At 40.6% G+C, this 18,937-nt stretch overlaps 1 protein-coding gene and 1 pseudogene across 13 annotated transcripts in view; one reads left to right on the top strand and one right to left on the bottom strand.

The window, feature by feature from the left end:
• The window catches only part of CLYBL (citramalyl-CoA lyase), a 234,005-nt gene that overhangs the window by 82,518 nt on the left and 132,550 nt on the right, over window positions 1-18,937 (bottom strand). The gene's annotated exons all lie outside the window — the stretch shown is intronic.
• Window positions 680-2,138, top strand: LOC109459608 (histone H3.3A; annotated as a pseudogene).

The following is an 18,937-nucleotide window of genomic DNA, read 5'->3' as shown; positions in this document are numbered from 1 at the left end:
ATGTTACCTAACATAATATTTACCATTTTAACCATTTTTTAGTGTACAATTTAGTGGCACCAAGTACGTTTACACTGTGGTGCAACCATCATTACCATCCATCTCCAGAACTTTTTTCATCTTCCCCAACTGAAATTCTGTACCCATTAAATAATAACTCTCCATTCCACCCTTCCACCCAGCACTTGGCAACCAGCATTCTACTTTCCGTCTCTATGAATCTGACTATTCTAGGTATCTCATATATGTGGAATCATATATGCCCTTTTTTGGCTGGCCATTTCACTTAGCATGTCTTAAGATTCATGCTAAGAATGTCTTAAGATTCATCCATATTGTAGCATGTGTCAGAATTTCCTTTCTTTTTAAGGCTGAATAATACTCCATGGTATGGATACACCACGTGTTGTTTATCCATTCATCCATCATTGACACTTGGGCTGCTTCTACCTTTTGGTTATTGTGAATAATGCTGCTATATGAACATGGGCGTGTTGAGTTCCAATTCTTATAGATATTTTAATGCTATCCCACTGGATTCTGTACCAAATCAGATCTTTGCTGCTGAGTCACGCTCTAGTTGCCAGAGACAAGGGAGTGGGGGTGGGCCAAATGGGTGAAGGGGGTTAAAAGGTACAAACTTGCAGTTCTACAATTAGTAAGTCATGGGGCTGTAACATACAATACAGCATGGTGACTATAGTTAATAACACTGCACTGGATATTTGAAAGTTGCTAAGAGAGTAAATCTTAAAAGTTTTCATTAAAAAAAATTCTGGGAGCTCCAGCCGAAGGAGAAGTGGGGTAAGTAAGGAGGTCTCTATACCATGGCTTGTACAAAGCAGACTGCCCGCAAACCTACCGGTGGTAAAGCACCCAGGAAGCAACTGGCTACAAAAGCCGCTCGCAAGAGTGCGCCCTCTACTGGAAGGGTGAAGAAACCTCATCGTTACAGGCCTGGTACTGTGGCACTCGTGAAATTAGACGTTATCAGAAGTCCACTGAACTTCTGATTCGCAAACTTCCCTTCCAGCGTCTGGTGCGAGAAATTGCTCAGGACTTCAAAACAGATCTGCGCTTTCAGAGTGCAGCTATTGGTGCTTTGCAGGAGGCAAGTGAGGCCTTGCTGGTTGGCCTTTTTGAAGATACCAACTGTGGGCTAGCCATGCCAAACGTGTAACAATTGTGCCAAAAGACATCCAGCTAGCACGCCGCATACGTGGAGAACGTGCTTAAGAATCCACTATGATGGGAAACATTTCATTCTTTAAAAAAAAAGAAAGTTTTCTGGTCTTCCTGTTATGTTAGTTATTCCTGAATGTTAGTTTTATTATTTTTTCCATGGGGTCAAAAGGTACCTAAGTATATGATTGCAAGTGGAAAAATAGGGGACAGAAATCAGGTATTGGCAGTTTTTCCATTTTCATTTGTGTGTGAATTTTTAATATAAATGTGGGGACAAAGCATTAATGCAAGTCAAAAGTTTCAGTGAACAAGTTTCAGCAGTTCAACTTTATAACAATTATAAATAAACCTGTTAAATTTTTCTGGACAATGCCAGCATTTGGATTTTTTTTTTTTTTAAGATTTTATTGGGGAAGGGGAACAGGACTTTATTGGGGAACAGTGTGTACTTCCAGGACTTTTTTCCAAGTCAAGTTGTTGTCCTTTCAATCTTAGTTGTGGAGGGTGCCATTCAGCTTCAAGTTGTTGTCCTTTCAGTCTTAGTTGTGGAGGGTGCAGCTCAGCTCCCGGTCCAGTTGCCATTGCTAGTTGCAGGGGGCGCAGCCACACCATCCCTTGCGGGACTTGAGGAATTGAACTGGCAACCTTGTGGTTGAGAGCCCACTGGCCCATGTGGGAATCGAACCGGCAGCCTTCGGAGTTAGGAGCATGGAGCTCTAACCGCCTGAGCCACTGGGCCGGCCCCCTGGATTTTTTTAAAACAAGTAAATTTCTTATTGATGGCAACTAAATGGTGTTTGTAGCATTTTTATCATACAGTAGATTCCATCCATTCGCTATACTTTTCTAACTGAGTTGTCCTACATGCAAGTACATGTTTTTAATGTTGTCTGTCTTCTGTGCTGTTCCTGTAAGTTTGCTATTAAAATACATTAAACTTAAAAAAAAAAAAATTCTGGAACTATGTAGGGTGGTGATCTTTTTGTAATATATACAAATATCAAATCATTCTGTTGTGCACCTGAAACTAATATAATGTTGTATGTCAATTATACCTCAATTAAAAAAAAGAAATAAGTCCAAGAAGGAAAAAGTGATATACACAAAACTCTTTATCGATAGAATTATAAAATTTTAAGTTAAATAATTTTATAATAAAATTATATAATAACTATTACAAAATTATAGTGAATACCTGGAGGCAATTTAAATATTCAGCAGTAAGAGAATGGTTAACTAAATTGAAATGAAATCACTTGATGCATATTACATATCTGTTAAAATAATAGACTTTTGTAGTAATAAAAAGCAGAATATAAAATTATAACAATGCAACCATGTTAAAATTATGGTTGCAAAGGGACAAAGACTGAAAAAGAACAGGGAGAACGGATGCAAACTTCGTATGAAATTGGTGCATTAAGAAGGACTGCTTCCCCTTTAAAAATATTCTTTATTGCCATTAAAAGCAATAAAAGTTAAAAATTTTGAAATAACTGATAAGACTTGGCCATAAAAATAAAGGCACCTGCTAGGTTGTTTTGACGATTAAGTAAGTTAATGGATGCAAAAGCACCGAGGAATAGTCCCTGCCGGTACTCAACAGGGTCTCCCTCTGCACCTCACAGTTCCATCCTCCCAGCTTTAGGATCCGAGTCTCTTCCTCAGTAACGGTGCTTCTTTCACTTTTTATTGTTTTTAATCAATAGGATCTGGACACCTACTCTTTCTGACTCTCACCAAAATGAACTTGTTCTTTTCTCCTTGGGTAATATATGGTTTTTAAAAAGCGTATAGTATTAAAAACATGGCAGTTCCCCCCCAAATTAAACACAGAGCTACCATATGATCCAGCAAATACACTTCTGGATATGACACATATATTCAAAACAAGTGAAAGCAGGGACGCAAAACGATACTTGCACACCAATATTCAGAGCAGCGTTATTCACAACAGCCAAAAGGTGGAAGCAACTCAAGGGTCCATCAACAGATGAATGAGTAAACAAAATGTGGTATATACATATGATAGAATATTGATTCATCTTTAAAAAGGAAGGAAATCCTGACAGCTACAACATGAATGAACCCTGAGGACATTATGCTAAGTGAAACAGCCAATCACAAAAGGACAAATACTTCATGATTCCACTTATATGACATGCCTAGAATTGCCAACTTCGCAGAGACAGAAAGTAGAATAGCGGATAGCAAGGGCTGGGGGAAGGGGAGAATAAGAAGTTCATGTTTAATGGATACAGAGTCAGTTTGGGATGACGACAGAATTCTTGAGATGGATGGTGGTGATGGTTGCACAACAATGTGAATGTACTTAATGCCACTGATTGTACACTTAAAAATGGTTAAAATGGTAATTGTATGTTATGCATATTTTATCATAATTCTAGAAAAGCATATGGTATTAGTGTCCTTCCCAGGTAACAACTTACCTGGGTATGAACAGCGTACGAAGCACTATATTGACATCTTATCAAGTATTTTCTGGAGGCAATGCCTTAGGTGAAAGATGAGGAAAATGGGAAAATTTCAGGTATGATGGCAGGTGAGACAGAAGGACGAGAGGGCAGGTAGGCCTTCCCGTTCCCTAAGAACTGCACTGCAGCTACACAAATCCCGTTACTCTGCATGCCTGTACAAGATCACTCTGGACATCCAGGGAGTGTGGGGAAAACAAAACAAATAGGAGCTCTCTGAACCCACCTGCCATTGTCCAAACAAGAGTCTAGTTGACAGTTCAGTGTCAAATTCTGATCTTTGCAAGAGCCCTTGGGGGACAGATGGCCTAGGCTCGTGCGGGGCACTTCCTGATGAGTGGGTGCTCAGGCAGGCCTCTGCTTTGCTGATGCCCTCTCTCCCATGTGCGCACTGCTAATTCTCTGACAATTCTTTCTCCTGTGGAGTGAAAATCTATAACCTAGTCGTGTGCTGATGGGGTCTGTCCTTCTGAAGCTGCATGTACTAGTTCTACTCCCTCTTCTCCTTGAAGTCTTTTCTGGTTTCAAGTCTCCTTCAGAATTAATGGCCTCAGCATCTCCACCTGGTCCTGTCCTCTAGTCTATGGCTTCAAGACTTGAACTCCAGCCTTCAGATGGGGTCCGACCGGGACTCTGAACTTCCTTTAGCAGGACTTGTTCTCCAATTACAGCTACTGTGGAACCCCACTGGAATTATGACTGTTTATGTCTGAATCCCATGCTAGATTGCAAACTACTTGCCAGTTCATATGCAAACGACCTGGGGTTTTAATCATTTCATTGTTCATTAATTCAACCCATTGGACTCCCACGATCAACACCTGAAACATCTCCTAAATGAAAAGAAACAACATTTATTGAATACTTAATCTGTCTCAGGCATTCTGGAAGATGTTTTAATACCTAGTATCATTTAATCCACGTATCAAACGCATGTGAGAAGTACTGCTCTCTCCACTCTATCTATTAAGAAAGTCAGGCCTAAGTCCGCACCAATGAGAATCAAAACCAATACATCTGACACCAAGGCCCATATGTTTTCCACAAAAATTCCATTTCAGTTTGGATACGTTAGGCTGCAGAGACTGGAAAACCCAATTCAGACTGGCTTAATTAAACACTAGGGACATTTATGTGACAACATCCAGTGGTGGGGGAGCTTCTGGGCTGGCGAAGCCAGCCCCTCAACAATGTCAAGGATGCCCATTCTTTCTATACCCACTTTGCCACCCACAATGTTGCCTTTGTTCTAAGGCAGGCTGTCCTTAGCAGTAACCATGGCGACATGCCCCTTTGTCATTGTTAGCAGGAAAGAAAGACTCATTTGCCACGTTCTCTTTTAAGAGGAAAAAACACGTTAGGAGAAACGTTCAGCAAGCCATTCCACATACCCCGTAGGCTATACAAAGTGATTGCTGGCAAGGACTGAATTACCCTTCCTTGGCCTAGTCAGACTTAGCCCTCGAATTGGGATGTTCCCCAAACTCATGACCTGATGCTCAATAGCAGAGCGGGGGGGGGGGGGGGGGCTCCAGCACAGCTGTGCCACCCCCACCTCTGCCGAGAGCAGCGAAGTGGCACAGGCAGGACAGTGCCGAGCGCTGGGACCCAGACCCAGTCCCTGCCCTCATGAGCTTTCCAGGTCGTAGGCAGACAACCACTGCACAAGCGTTACAGGTGCGATGCATGCTCCAGAAGGGAAAGCCCAGTGAGCACACAGAGCCGGGAAACCGCTCTCAGGTGCCCTGGAAGGCCTCCGGAGGAAGGAGCCTCCTGGTGAGTCTCAGAGGACGCAGGGCAGAGGTGAGGGCACATGTGAAGACTGGAGTGGAGAGGCAATTGTATAACTCTCACACCCGACTGTAAGTCCCTGGGACACCTCTCCGCCAGAGAGCAGTCATTTGTTCAGCCACTCATTCATGCATGCACTTGTTTCACAAATACCTCCTGCAGCAGGTGAGAACGTGTGCGCATCACTGGCGAAAGGGACTTCACAGATGATTCGTCTGTGAATACGTCTGTCTTTCTTACTGGTCATCCTATTGCTTATTTGAACTTCCACTGGAGTCTGGACCCCCCAAAAAGTGCTGAATGCCAAACTACAAGTGGTACATTTTGCTAGCTCTAACGTTTGAGTTAAGCTTGAAAGAAAGAGAATTATTAAGTTAAAATGAAGTTTTAAGATTATAAGTAAATTGCAATGACCTGTGTTCTCTTCTTAGGAGTTTCTATGATACGCCCATTAACCTCTGACTTCTCACGTCAGCATACGCAGCAAGTGATAGTATCAATAAAAATACAAACTGAAGGAGAAAAGGCACAAGCTGCTTGACACACAGAATTTGGTAAACAAAGCATATAAATTCCACTTAGCTTTTCTAAGAAACATTCTATTCAAGAGCAGCTCCGAAGGAGGAAGTGAGGGCAGATGGGAGGCTGGCCTTGGTTAAAGAAATCTCCTTGACCTAAGTTCTACTGTTATGAACTTAGGTCAAGGAGATTTCTTTCTGTTATTTCTTTTCTAAAACTTTTGGCTCTTTCCGAACCAATCAATAATCATCAGATGTAGCGTTCAGTCTTATAAAACAAAAAAATCTGTCCACTGAAATGTCAATAAAAGAATACCTTAGAAAGGTATGGTTCTTGCCATGAAGACACTTATATATTTTTTCATTTATTTTGGTAATTGAAACTGCACTTTGACGATGATGCATAACTCACACATTGTATTTAATATCAAAGTAATAAGAATAGGCAGGGGGAAAAGAGAAAACATTCAGACTGCATTTAAAGGTCTTTAGTAAACGTTCCTCACAGCTTGAGCTCAGCTGTTTAGAGGCAGGAGACTGGGGCACTGCAACAGGGCCACGTGCAGCTCCAGGCCCAGGCAGGGGTCGATGGTGATTATTCTTTAACCAAGGCCAGCCTCCCCTCTGCCCTCACTGCCTCCTTCGGAGCTGCTCCTTCTCTCACAGACCTGCTCTGATGAAACCTTGTTGTCAGGAAAGGATCGGATACATGTATCCTATCAGTTAGGACTCTCTTTAAAGCAAGGGGCAGAAACCCACCTCCAAATGGCTTACGCCAAAAGGGATTTCAATGGCACAGGGGACTGTTTTCAGGTCAGGGATTTCGCTTCAGGGCCTGCTGGAATAGGGTCCAGACAACGCTCTCTGGGGTGGGTTCCTCTCTATCCCTCAGTCCCAACTTCTCTGTGGAGGTTTCCTTTTTGGCTCCATGTGGTAGACCCTGGTCACACGGGACTCCCCAGGTACCCATGGTTGCAGCAATGGGGTACCATGAGAAAACAAAACAAAACAAACCTCACCACTGTCTCCCACAACAGTACTGAGAGTCACTCTGATTGGACCAGCTACTGTCATGTGTCCTGGCCTGAGTCAGTCACTGTGGCCAGCTAAGAGTGCCGCAGCCTGACCACTAGACCACCGGGGACGCTACAATGTGGCCCGCTGAATGCCAGTCACTGATTGGTTAGCCCTGAACCCGGACTCTATCAGGGTTGAAGCCACACCCAGGCCACATGGACTGGGAATGGAAATCAGCAGCTGACTCCTGAAGGCAAGAGGATGCTCCGTGGCAAACCACAGATGTCTTCTATACCTAGTCACACTGTTCCCGGGAGTATTTTCACTCTTGTAGGCGACAAAGCCTTAAAATAATAGAGGCTCAAATGGCAGGAAGGACTTGTGGGCAGCACGGCTTCTTCAGCCCTTCAGGGCATCAGGTGGCCCCTGACCTGGTGTGTGCACAGGGACACCCCGACTCTTCTCTGACATAAGCAAACACATGATGTGATCACTTCACATGTAAACCTCTGCCACAAAACCAAGGTGTTGATATGACTGCTCTCCACTTAATTATCCCCACTAGTACATGTGATGGCTACACACAGGATTATCTACCATACCTAACCTGATTGATACCCACGTGACTATCTGCCACGAAGACACACTCGTCCTTGCTTCTAATGCAATTACCATCCTCTGTATAGATGGAGGTGAGGCTCAGGTGATGACTTGCTCCCGATACACATGTGATTGATGCCCGTGCAATTAGCTTACACAATGATATGCCAGTGATTGATACCCATGTGATTAACTGCTAAGATGATACCCGTGCAAATGAAAACTGGCAAGTCCTGCAAGCTCTAATAACAACCCTCACCAGCAAGCCAAAGCCAATGGCTAAGACTTAAGTCTCTAAAGATAAAAAGGCCACCCAGACATGCTAAGTGTATATGTATATTTGTACATGTGTGCATGAGTGTATATGTGAGAGAGACTGAGAGATCCATCTTTCTATAGCGTTTAGAGTAAAATTTGGAATAGGACTATAAAAATGAAATAAGATTAATGTCAACACTCTTTCCAGTTCTAAAGTTCTCAGATCTAGGGTCTAACAATAACTGGAAAATTATTACTGATTTCATAGAAAGTGGCAGAAGTTTGTTCCGCCATCAACTTGTGTTTTAGCTCATAGACTTTGGTTCCTAGTGACTTTTTTCCCCCCTGCTTTGGTGACCATATGAAAAACCAGAAGTAGGGAATTACTGATGCAAATAACTATGTACGACTGAAGGTGGGGCGCCCGCATGTAAATCAGCACGGCCACATTGCCAACTCCAGAGCCTGTGCCAGGATTTAGACAAGGCCACACTCAGCTTCATTTCCCAGCCTCCATGCTTTCTTAAAAAGAAACAGTCTAAGTAATAACACGTTTGGTCATTTATCTTACTCCCTTTTCCCAATTTGCTCTTCTGACTTTTGAGAAAAGCATGTAATATCCCCATAGAATTTGATTATTTTCTTTGTTATTGTCAAAAAATGCTAATCCATGAAGAGAACCTTTTCTGGGTAATGTTAATTCAGCTGTCTGTTTTATAATAGGATTATGTTTTCCAGGATTTAAAAATCCCACTTGTTAGCTATCAAATAGACTTCTACAACAGCTATAAAATCTAATTTAATCCCTATTGGCATTAACAAAATAGCTGTGGTACAATTTACATCTAACTACACTTAACACCCTACAACCTCCAATAAATACATAACATTTCTTTTGAAGTTATAAAGGGAAACTGTTCAGTGGGATAACTGGAGTCTCATGGGTCCAATCATACAATATCTCTAAGGCAGAACAAATGTTGTTTACATACGGTAAAGATTATGGGGAAAGTTTATTTAAACAGATTAATTCATGTTTACATGTATTAATGCTCCCTTTCCATCATGCAAATTCAACTTAAAATGATCTTCATTTCTTTCATTTGAAAATAATTATAGGGGGAGTTAACTATTTGGTCTGTTTTTAGTTTAAGAACCTAATTAGGTTAGAGTAAATTTCAGAATAGAACACACACTACACCAAACTCAAGGTAGAAGGCTAATAACATATTTCACTTTACAAAGGAGGAGGGCATGTTTTGGAGGGTGGGTGAAGGTTAAGGGAAGAACGTGCTCGGAAATGATCCCACGGGCCAAAGAGAGTGGTAAGCAGATTCCCTTTTGTCTTTGGCTCTTCATTCCTGTATCACCTTCTCTTCACAAATCGAGTTGAGTCAGTATTGAAGGGCTTTTTTGGATGTAAAATTCAAGCGCGGTGAAACAGACATATTTCTTCTCCTGCCCCTCCCACCCCTCCTGCTTCAGACAGGGGACTATTGGGAAGCTCACGGTAGGCTAGATGGGAAAAGAGATAGGCTGGCAAATACTGTTTCAAGATGGAGAGGAAAACAAGGAAGCTGACATGTAACACATATCAAAGAATACCCAAGCACTAGGAAGTTGAACATGAATATCAGGGCAGTCCAACCTCTTTAAAGATGCAAATTGCAGTCAAACATAGAAAACAGTAGGGTTCTGTTTATCCTTTCACAAAGGGTGCAAACTGCTAATCAGTCTCCATTGCTGGGCTGGCCACTTTGTTTATCAATAAACAGGAAGACAGTTAGACTATAATTTTCCTGCCTAGTACTGGTAGCCAAAAGGAAATGCTGGCAGTTTGGTAGTACTGAGTTCCAGTCGCATCAAAACCCAATTATTATTGTAATAATGTATGGGTGTTTGCAAGTGGCACAGGCGCGCGACACATGTCCACAGAATCATGTGAAACAGATTGGCAGAGAACAAGCTTGGTGATACATGGACTAAGGGGACCTGTCAAAATAGGCCGGTGCTCCAAGAGCTCAGCTGTGGAGTGTTGTTTTAAAACACACACACACACACACACACTGGAAAAGAGTTAATATGGCAGATATGGAAATCTTCTACATGTTAATACAACATGACAAAAACATGGTTTGATTAAAATAAAAAACACATACGCAATCATCTCAGCTCCAAAATGGAACATTTGATTGGAATGTGCTATGATTGCCATTTATACTCTATTACCACAGAATGCTTGTACACCTTCTAACAGAGATGTTCAGAGTTATTTTCATGTCAGTGAAGCTACCTTCCTGAGATACTACAAGACTCAAATCTAAAATACAGGGCAAGATTTAAAACCTAACATATTAACAAAAATTCAATCATACATGTGTTCAGGCATTCAAGTTGTCTAAATCATGACCTTAGTGCTTTGTTTCATTTTGTCTGTATAGATGCATCTATAAAAGATTAAGATGCACTCCAAACATCATCTAATTCCTAGGATTGTCCTAACAAATATGAAATTATAAAGGAAATATAATTTCTATAACATGGTGCTTTTTTTTTTACATTTTAACAGATTGATGGTGCTTCTATTAATATTTAAATAATACATGCATTATAACAGTTATTATATTGATCACATGTGACTCACTTATTCATTAAATGTTTACTGAGTACCTACTATGTACTAGGCACTATGGTAAGCGGTGGTGGATACAATGGCACCCTCGTCACAAAGCTGGCAGTCCACTAGGGAAACAGACATGCAACAAGTCATTACATTAAGATGTGATGGCTGTTATGATGGAGTAGTTGGGCCACTAACTTTTATGTGCCTCCAACCAGTCTTCACTGTGGTGTCTGGCTCTCCAAGATGCCAACCCACAGCAACCTGCCCTGGCAATTTGAGATGGGGAAATGTGGCTCACTTTTGCTAGCATGATACCTGGACAAGTGAAAATTTGACACGTTCTGGTATGGCTCCATTAATAATTCTCATTAGCAAGTGTAGTGACCAAAAGTGCAGCTCTAGGGTGTGGACTGCCTGTCTTCCTACTTGTTAGCTATGTGACCTTGGGCAAGTTTGTTAACCTTTGTACATTCCTCTTTCTTTACCTGTCAATGGGAATAATAATAGCACCTCTTTCATAGAGTTGTTGTGAGCATGAAATGAATTAATGCGTGCAAAGAACTTAGAAATACAGTAGCCCCCCCTTTTCTGTGGGGGATATGTTCCAAGTCCCCCAGTAGATGCCTGAAATGGGGATAGTACTAAGCCCTACATATACTATGTTCTTGCTATACATACATACGTATGATAAAGTTTAATTTATAAATTAGGCACAGTAAGAGATTTACAACTAATAATAAAATAGAACAATTATAATAATATACTGTAATAAAAGTTATGTGAATGTGGTCTCGCTTTCTCTCTCTGATAATCAATCTGATAATCTAGATGGCTACTAAGTGACTAATGGGCAGGTAGCATATACAGCATGAATACACTGGGTAAATGGAATGATTTACTGTAGTGTTGAGACACAAGAAGTACTCACTAAACGGTCTCTAGTATTGTATTAGTCTTAGAATACCTTCAGCACCATGGTCAGCTCCCAGGCCCATCCTCTTGAAAAGCGCAGACATTGGAAAGAACGATTGTGGGAACTGCCTTTGGCCCAGGAATGGGCCAAAATTCAAGGAGGCTGTCATCTTTCAGACAACCCAGGAGGATATGTGTGATAATGCCTGTCCCCTATCGGACCCTGAGAGTTGAAGGCCTGTATGCAGTATGTCTCCAGAGAAAATATGGAAAAGCCCAGTCACAGCTCCCAGCCCAGAGAGCCATGACTGCCCTAACCAATGGCAGCTCTTGGTCTGGCTCTCCCCAACCCTCTCATGTCTTGACTCCAGACTTGGGCTCTTCGTACACATTTCAGGCTCCCTTTGCTCTGACAGCCTCTTTGAAACTATTTTTCCATTTATTGGTTCTGTCTGCTTTGCCTTCTTCCATGCATCCATCCATCACAGCTCCAGGAAAGAGGTCTTGGCACCCCCTGTGCCCTGCAAACCTACACCAGTTGGGCCAGACCATCAGCCTTCCCCTGCTACTAGGGAAGGGCAATTAGACAGTATGGATGCTAGGCTTAGAGAAATAGGCCTAACAGAGCTCAACCCTAGCTTTGTTCTTCTACCCTGAGAGGCTCCAAGAATTCACCCTCTATTGGAAAAACTTGAGAAGTCTTTGGGAACTTACTTTTATCTCAGGCCAAACCCCTGGTTCATCTTCTCTCTAGGCTTTTGCTCTTTGGATGTCTTATTGGTCTAGTTAGCTGGAGCTAAACAATACTTTACCCAACAACACACTGCTTCTTAGACTAGATTTGGCTGGGAATTCAGGGCCCAACTGCTATCTTTTGGAGGTTAATTTCTGATCAATGAATGGCTAGCACAATTGCATCACATTTGAAAAATTACAAAAATACATTTGAAACAGATAGCATATCTCTAGTAGAAAGACAGGCTATGCCTTGGGTTAACACTTGCCCCTGACAAACCACAATTTTCTTTCCCTATTAAAACATCATCTTCCCCAACCTACACAGCAGGTACCGAATAAGAATTAAACTACCACCACCACCACCATCACCAACTTGAGAAGCTCTGATGCATTTAAAAATACATGGCGGGGGCCGGCCCGGTGGCTCAGGTGGTTAGAGCTCCATGCTCCTAACTCCGAAGGCTGCTGGTTCGATTCCTACATGGGCCAGTGGGCTCTCAACCACAAGGTTGCCAGTTTGGTTCCTTGAATCCCACAAGGGATGGTGAGCTCCGCCCCCTGCAACTAAGATTGAACACGGCACCTTGAGCTGAGCTGCCGCTGAGCTCCCGGACGGCTCAGTTGGTTGGAGCGCATCCTCTCAACCACAAGGTTGCCGGTTCGACTCCCACTAGGGATGGTGGGCTGCGCCCCATGCAACTAGAAAACAGCAACTGGACCTGGAGCTGAGCTGCGCCTTCCACAACTAAGACTGAAAGGACAACAACTTGACTCGGAAAAAAGTCCTGGAAGTGTACACTGTTCCCCAATGAAGTCCTGTTCCCCTTCCCCAATAAAATCTTTAAAAAAAAAAAAAAATAAATAAATAAATAAATAAATAAATAAATAAAAAAAATAAAAAAAATAAAAATACATGGCAAAAGTATGATATTATTTCTTAATTATCTCTCTAAATTGTAATGTTGAATTATGCCTTAAAATAGTCCCACCCATTTATTATTGAAAACACTTTGCTATGAATTGTGGCCACCAAAATAAGAAAAGTTGAAAAACAATATTATCCTTTGATATCAAGCGTGATGGTCTGCAAGATTTCCTGCTGTCTCCTCCTCATTTTGGTGGTGGCTACGTATGCTTGATTCTTTAGTCACAGAGATTTAGCACACTGAAACCGCATGGGCTCATTTTGTGAAAATCACCTGTGGTCTCCAGATAAAAAAAAGAAGAGGTTTTAATTGGTAGCTAAACCCGGAATAAGTAAGCTTAATGATTTTCACTACAATCTCCAAGCTATTTCTTACTTCATTTCAGGGGAAATGGCTACAGTTTCCAGTTCTATAAAGTTTTTGTTCATTTAAGCTGGGTTCCTTTCTTTCGATCTTAATTTTGAGCTGGAGCTCAAAGATCTGTTTTATTGCTTCGGCCGGCGTTCCGTAGTCAGGTATATCGTATCAGAGATCATACTCAGTCTTGCTTAATTGGATTCTTAGGAATTGCAGGAAAAGAAATAAGTGGCAATTTGAAGCCTGCATCTCTTTGTAAAGAAATTTTGTTAAGCTCATTAAATGGAAATTGCGGACTATTATGACCCTGATAGAAATATTCGAATTCTTCGAGATGCCTGTTGCGAAGAATAAAACAATGGGGGGGGGAGGGGTTTTGTTTTGTTTTGTTTTCTGGGTTTTTAAAACAATTACTACACAAAAGGGGAAAGGTAATTTAAAGGTATGAAAAGACTGATAAAAGACTGAAAACATTTTACTACTTTTATGAAAACCTAGATAGGTTTTTATATCAGAACCTTGAAGGATCAAAAAGACCTTGCAGAGTTTCTAAGCACAGTTCAGCTTTCCATACTATTCCCAAAAGACTTATAGATACCCTAGCTCCTATTGAAGAAATCTCCCAGCCTCTCAAGTCTTTTAATAAAGGCAAAGCCCCTGGGAGAGGGACCCTCCCATCCTAATTTCACACCCCTATTGAAGAGGAGTTAGCGCCCCACGCCCCTGCACACATTTGATCAGCCATTGCTCATCAGTTAGCTTTCTCCCTGTGGGGAGAGTACACCTCGCTAGTCTACTAATTTATTTCAACCACAGTGACAGCACTGAGGTGTTTAAATTTTAGCCAAATGGATTTGTGTATGCATATGGTAAGTACAAATGGGGATTTAGTGTCTATGTATGTGCAAGTGTGTGCACAAAAGGAAGCCAAATGAGAGAGCACAAATTAGAGAGACTACATAGGCTCGGGGTAGAAAAGGACCTTCTATCTGTACGGCATTAAAGGCATTACAGAGGAACTCAAGAGTTAACTGGTTTAAAATGATGAGTGTCAGGAAATCATATTCATATTACTTGAAGATTAATAATTAGCCAACAACTTTGATCGATACTTGGTGTTTCTTAATGAGCAGGTCACAGTCGCCAATGCAGTGACTGAAGGTTCTGCAGAGTCTGACAGGTAGGTCTAGGAATCCTTGTACGAATTATTGTTTGTGAAGCGGTACTTTGGAACTCCTTACTGGGGAGGGCCACAGTCTCACTCCCCTTGCCTCTACAGTGTTGTCTCCTCCACAACCACTAACTTCCTTAAGGCCCGACATGTGTCCTGATATCCAAGATGGATGGAGGGAGCAGAAGCACTCAGAGAACACAGCCCGGTGAGTGATCCTGTGGAACTCCTGAAGAACGGACTGCTGCTTAGAGGGCGAAAGCTTCCTCTTGCGTTTCATAGTGAAGGGCAGTTTTGACAAGATAGCCCTCCTGGCAGCCCTAGGTCCTCTGCCAGGCAGAGCAGGTGGTGGAGAAGGGAGCCACTGCTGCAACCCCCACCTGTCAGGGGCTTCCCTCACACTGGTGAGGGCCACTCTCTTCAGATACTCCAGCCCTAACCCCTGTGGGGGCCCTCCCACCCGCTCCAGTTTCCCATAACGGAAAAAGCCATGATACATGGTCTTGCCCAGAAGCCAGACCCCAGCCCAGCTCTCTCTTGCTCTGAACTGTTCTCAGGTGGTCCAGGCGCTCAAAGGCAGATTTGGCCACCTTCCTTCCTCTACCTTCTTTTTACTCCCTTCCTGCTGAGAATAGCTCAAGTACCTGGCAGAGAAATGCAAAGTAAACAGCTATTGCCTAACTGCTTAAGAAAGAGAATTTTCTCTCTGGTTTCCTGAGGGGGAGAAAATAAGTAAGAGCTTTCTAAGATAGCTGCTTCTAGCCCCATAGTGTTAAGAAATCTGTGAGGAAGCTTGAGAGGAAAAGTGACACTTTGCTGTCTCTAGAGTCTTTTCTTTGTCTACAGTAGTTGAGGGAAAAAGTTAAAAAAATATAGCAAAATTGGCAAACTCTATGACATTTGGAGCAAAAAGCTACCTGTGCCAATATGTGACCCTGTGACAGTCAGGAATGTAAGGTATGAATCAATACTAGTAAACCTTGGCATTCTAAGCAATCATCAGAGACTTGAATTGATACATCAGGCCTTTGGCAATAGTTATTTAGGTATCCATCAAACACTTATTATGTGCCAAGCCCTGTTCTAAGTACTTAAAAAATATCAGCACATTTAATATAATTCTGTGGAATAAATACTATTATGACCATTATTACCCTTATTTTACAGAAGAGGAAACTAAGGCCCAGAGAGGGAGTGATTTACCCAACGTCACACCGTTAGGACGAGATGTTAACAGAATCGAGGCACTGACGGTTTGGCTCTAAAGTCTGTGTTCTTGACCATCAAATATGTTCCTTTATGTGAAAGAGACATCTTAAAGAAACATGCTACCTCCCCATTCTCCTAAATTTCCTAAGCTTTATTCCTTTAAAAATGACAAACTGCTTTAAAAAAAAAAAAAAAAAAAGCAATATTTATATAGTACTCGAGAGTTTACGAAGTGCTTTTCCATTGGAGTCTCACAGCTGGTCCTAGGGTGGGCAGCGCAGGTTTCATTATCACCAATCTCATGGGACAGATAAAGAAACAGAGGCTCATTAGATTATAGGACTCAAGTTCCCTGGTTAGATACTGTTAAAATGGGAAATTTAAATGGGTCTTTTGTTGCCAAGTGCTCTACCCTTTTCACTGAATTGGGTTGCTGGTATCAAATTGAGTTGCCCATGAACGACAGCCCAGATTTTATTAGTTTAGGTTCCCACAAAAAAGCTTTTCTGGAATCACAATTTAGAGTTCCTCCTTTGACTTTTTAAAGGGTCAGTGTAAGACCCCTCATGACCATATACTCCTAATCTATCCCCACTCTTTATAAATCAAATTAGAAAAAAAGGAGATTATGTTTATAGGAGTTACTTCTGTGCTTCCGAGGGAAACCTTCTCTCCGGAACTACTAGGATATGCTCACCCAAACAAGGAAACATACCCAGATATACAAAGCCAAAGGATACAAAAAACAGGAGAGCCAACACAAGAGAGAAGTGAAGGGAATTCAGTCGAGACTTGAAGGGATCGGAAGAGTCAAAGAGAAATTTCTCCAAGAAGATGAAACTGATAAAACACTGGATGCTTCTGAACATACTTAGATTTAGACAATTAGTGAAGAGGTGGGTGTTAAATTAGTGACAAATGATTAGAAAATAAGTCAGAAAAAAGAAAGAGAAAAAGAAGGTAATTATGAATTCCAGGAAAAATAGTAGGTTGGCATAAAAGGAAAGGTAATCAGTTTATTACTACATAGTTCATCTCTAAATAGCTTTTACACTCACTACAAATCTCATCAAAGTTATGTATAATTATACTGGGACAACTGAGAGATGGCTTACACATAGTGGGGATAGGGTGATACTAGTGGGAAAAGAAAGAAATCCGATAGCAAAGAGTCAATATTATGTCTAAAATTGGAAAGACCATTCAAGATATGTATTATTTAGAGAGATGGGTGTGTAAATTCCACAAGAATAAGCTAAAAGAGGTAAAAGGGATTGTCTCTGGAGAGGGGAATGGTTCGGGGGCTGCTTTATTTCATACCTATTTGACTCTTTGTGTAAGAAGGAACTAATTTTACTTATGTTTATAAAAAAATTTTTAAATAATGGGTACTTTACTTTTGACAATATGGCAGATGACATTCTCTCCAGGGCCATCTTACTATAAAATGGATACATTTCAACAAAAGTACTTCTTAATGCATTGCTAAGGGAATTCTCCAGAGGCCAACGTAAAACAATAACAAAAAAATGAGTTGAATTCTGATTTATGAGAGGTCAGAAAAATGAGGACGCTAGGAACCAAATGCCTATATCAGACCTGATACCAGGGTACTAAGCCTTAGATGACGACAAAGGTGGGGAGAATAAACTGAGAGACTCTAGATTAGTAATATCCCTGACTCAAAGCAGAAGCAAACACAAATTCTCTTTGGAGGAAAAACTTCCCACTCCAAAGAGAATTTCCAAGAATTAATTCCAATTAATATGGGTTCATACCATGAGTATGAGTCAGTGAACAACAAAAGCAATTTAGACGCAAAAATCTTGGAATTATCAGATTCAGAATATACCAGGCAGATATGAAGAGAATCAAATAGAACTTCCATATATGAAAAAATATAATCACTAAAATTAAAAACTCAGAGGATGAGTTAAACAGATTAGACACAACTGAAAAGAGAATTAGAAAAGTGTTAGAGAATTAAATATGAATTACATATATAATTAGAGAATTAGGTATGAAGAACTAACCCAGAATGCAGCACAGAGAGACAAGGAGACAGAAAATATAATTGTCAGTCTAGATTTATCTACTCAGCCAATGAAGACATTTTCAAATAAACAAAAACTAAGAGTTCACTATCAATAAGCCTTTGCTACACGGAAATTCTGAAGGATATACATCAGGGGAAAGAAAAATGACCTCAGAGAGAAGATCTGAGATGCAAAAAGGAATAATGAGCAGAGAAAGTGGTAAAATACATAGGTTAATCTAAATAAATACTGTATAGAGAGGGTGCCAAAAAAATGTATACACATTTTAAGAAAGGAAAAAACTATTAAAATTATGCTGATGGTAACCACTTTGAGCACCTTTTGTAATTGCAAAAGTCAAACGTGACTTCCATTCATCTTTCATTATTGGTATATATTGAGCATTACAATTTTAATACAGTTTTTTCCTTTCTTAAAATGTATATACATTTTTTTGGCACCCTCCGTGTGTGTGTGTGTGTGTGTGTGTGTGTGTGTATACGGTATATTATATATAATATATATACATATATTATACATACATATATTTACATGTAAATTTCATTGGTTTAAAAGAGTTGACTAAAATATTGGACAAAAATAACATAAATTGCAAGGGAGATGATTGGACTTAAAGTTTTCTAAAATTCTTGTGTGTCTAGGAAGAAGATACAGGTTAATTTTAGCCTTTGTTAAGTATACTTGGTAAAATTTCAAGAGTAACCAATAAAAGCTAGAAATACAATCATAACTTCTAAACTAAGAGAGGAAAAAATAAACTAAGAAAATAAACAAAAAAGTCAAATAATCTTTAAAAAGCAAGAAAGATGAGAAAAATAAACATAGAATAGGTAAGGAAAATAGGCCAAATATAATGGCATATTTAAGTCTAATTTTTCAATAATTACATTAAAAATAAGTGGATTAATGTTCCAGTTAGAAGACAGAGATTGTCTACATTGATATAAAAAAATTTAAAAACAATAGCAGACATGTATAAAACATAAAGATATGGAAAAGTTGAAAGCCAAGGCTGAAAACAATATACTGGGAAAACACTAACCAAAAGAAAGTTGGTGTATTCATGTCATACCACATAGA

The sequence above is a fragment of the Rhinolophus sinicus genome, linkage group LG04 (genome assembly GCF_036562045.2).
Source record: "Rhinolophus sinicus isolate RSC01 linkage group LG04, ASM3656204v1, whole genome shotgun sequence".
NCBI classification, from domain to species: Eukaryota; Metazoa; Chordata; class Mammalia; order Chiroptera; family Rhinolophidae; genus Rhinolophus; species Rhinolophus sinicus.
This window is presented reverse-complemented; position numbering and strand designations above follow the sequence as displayed.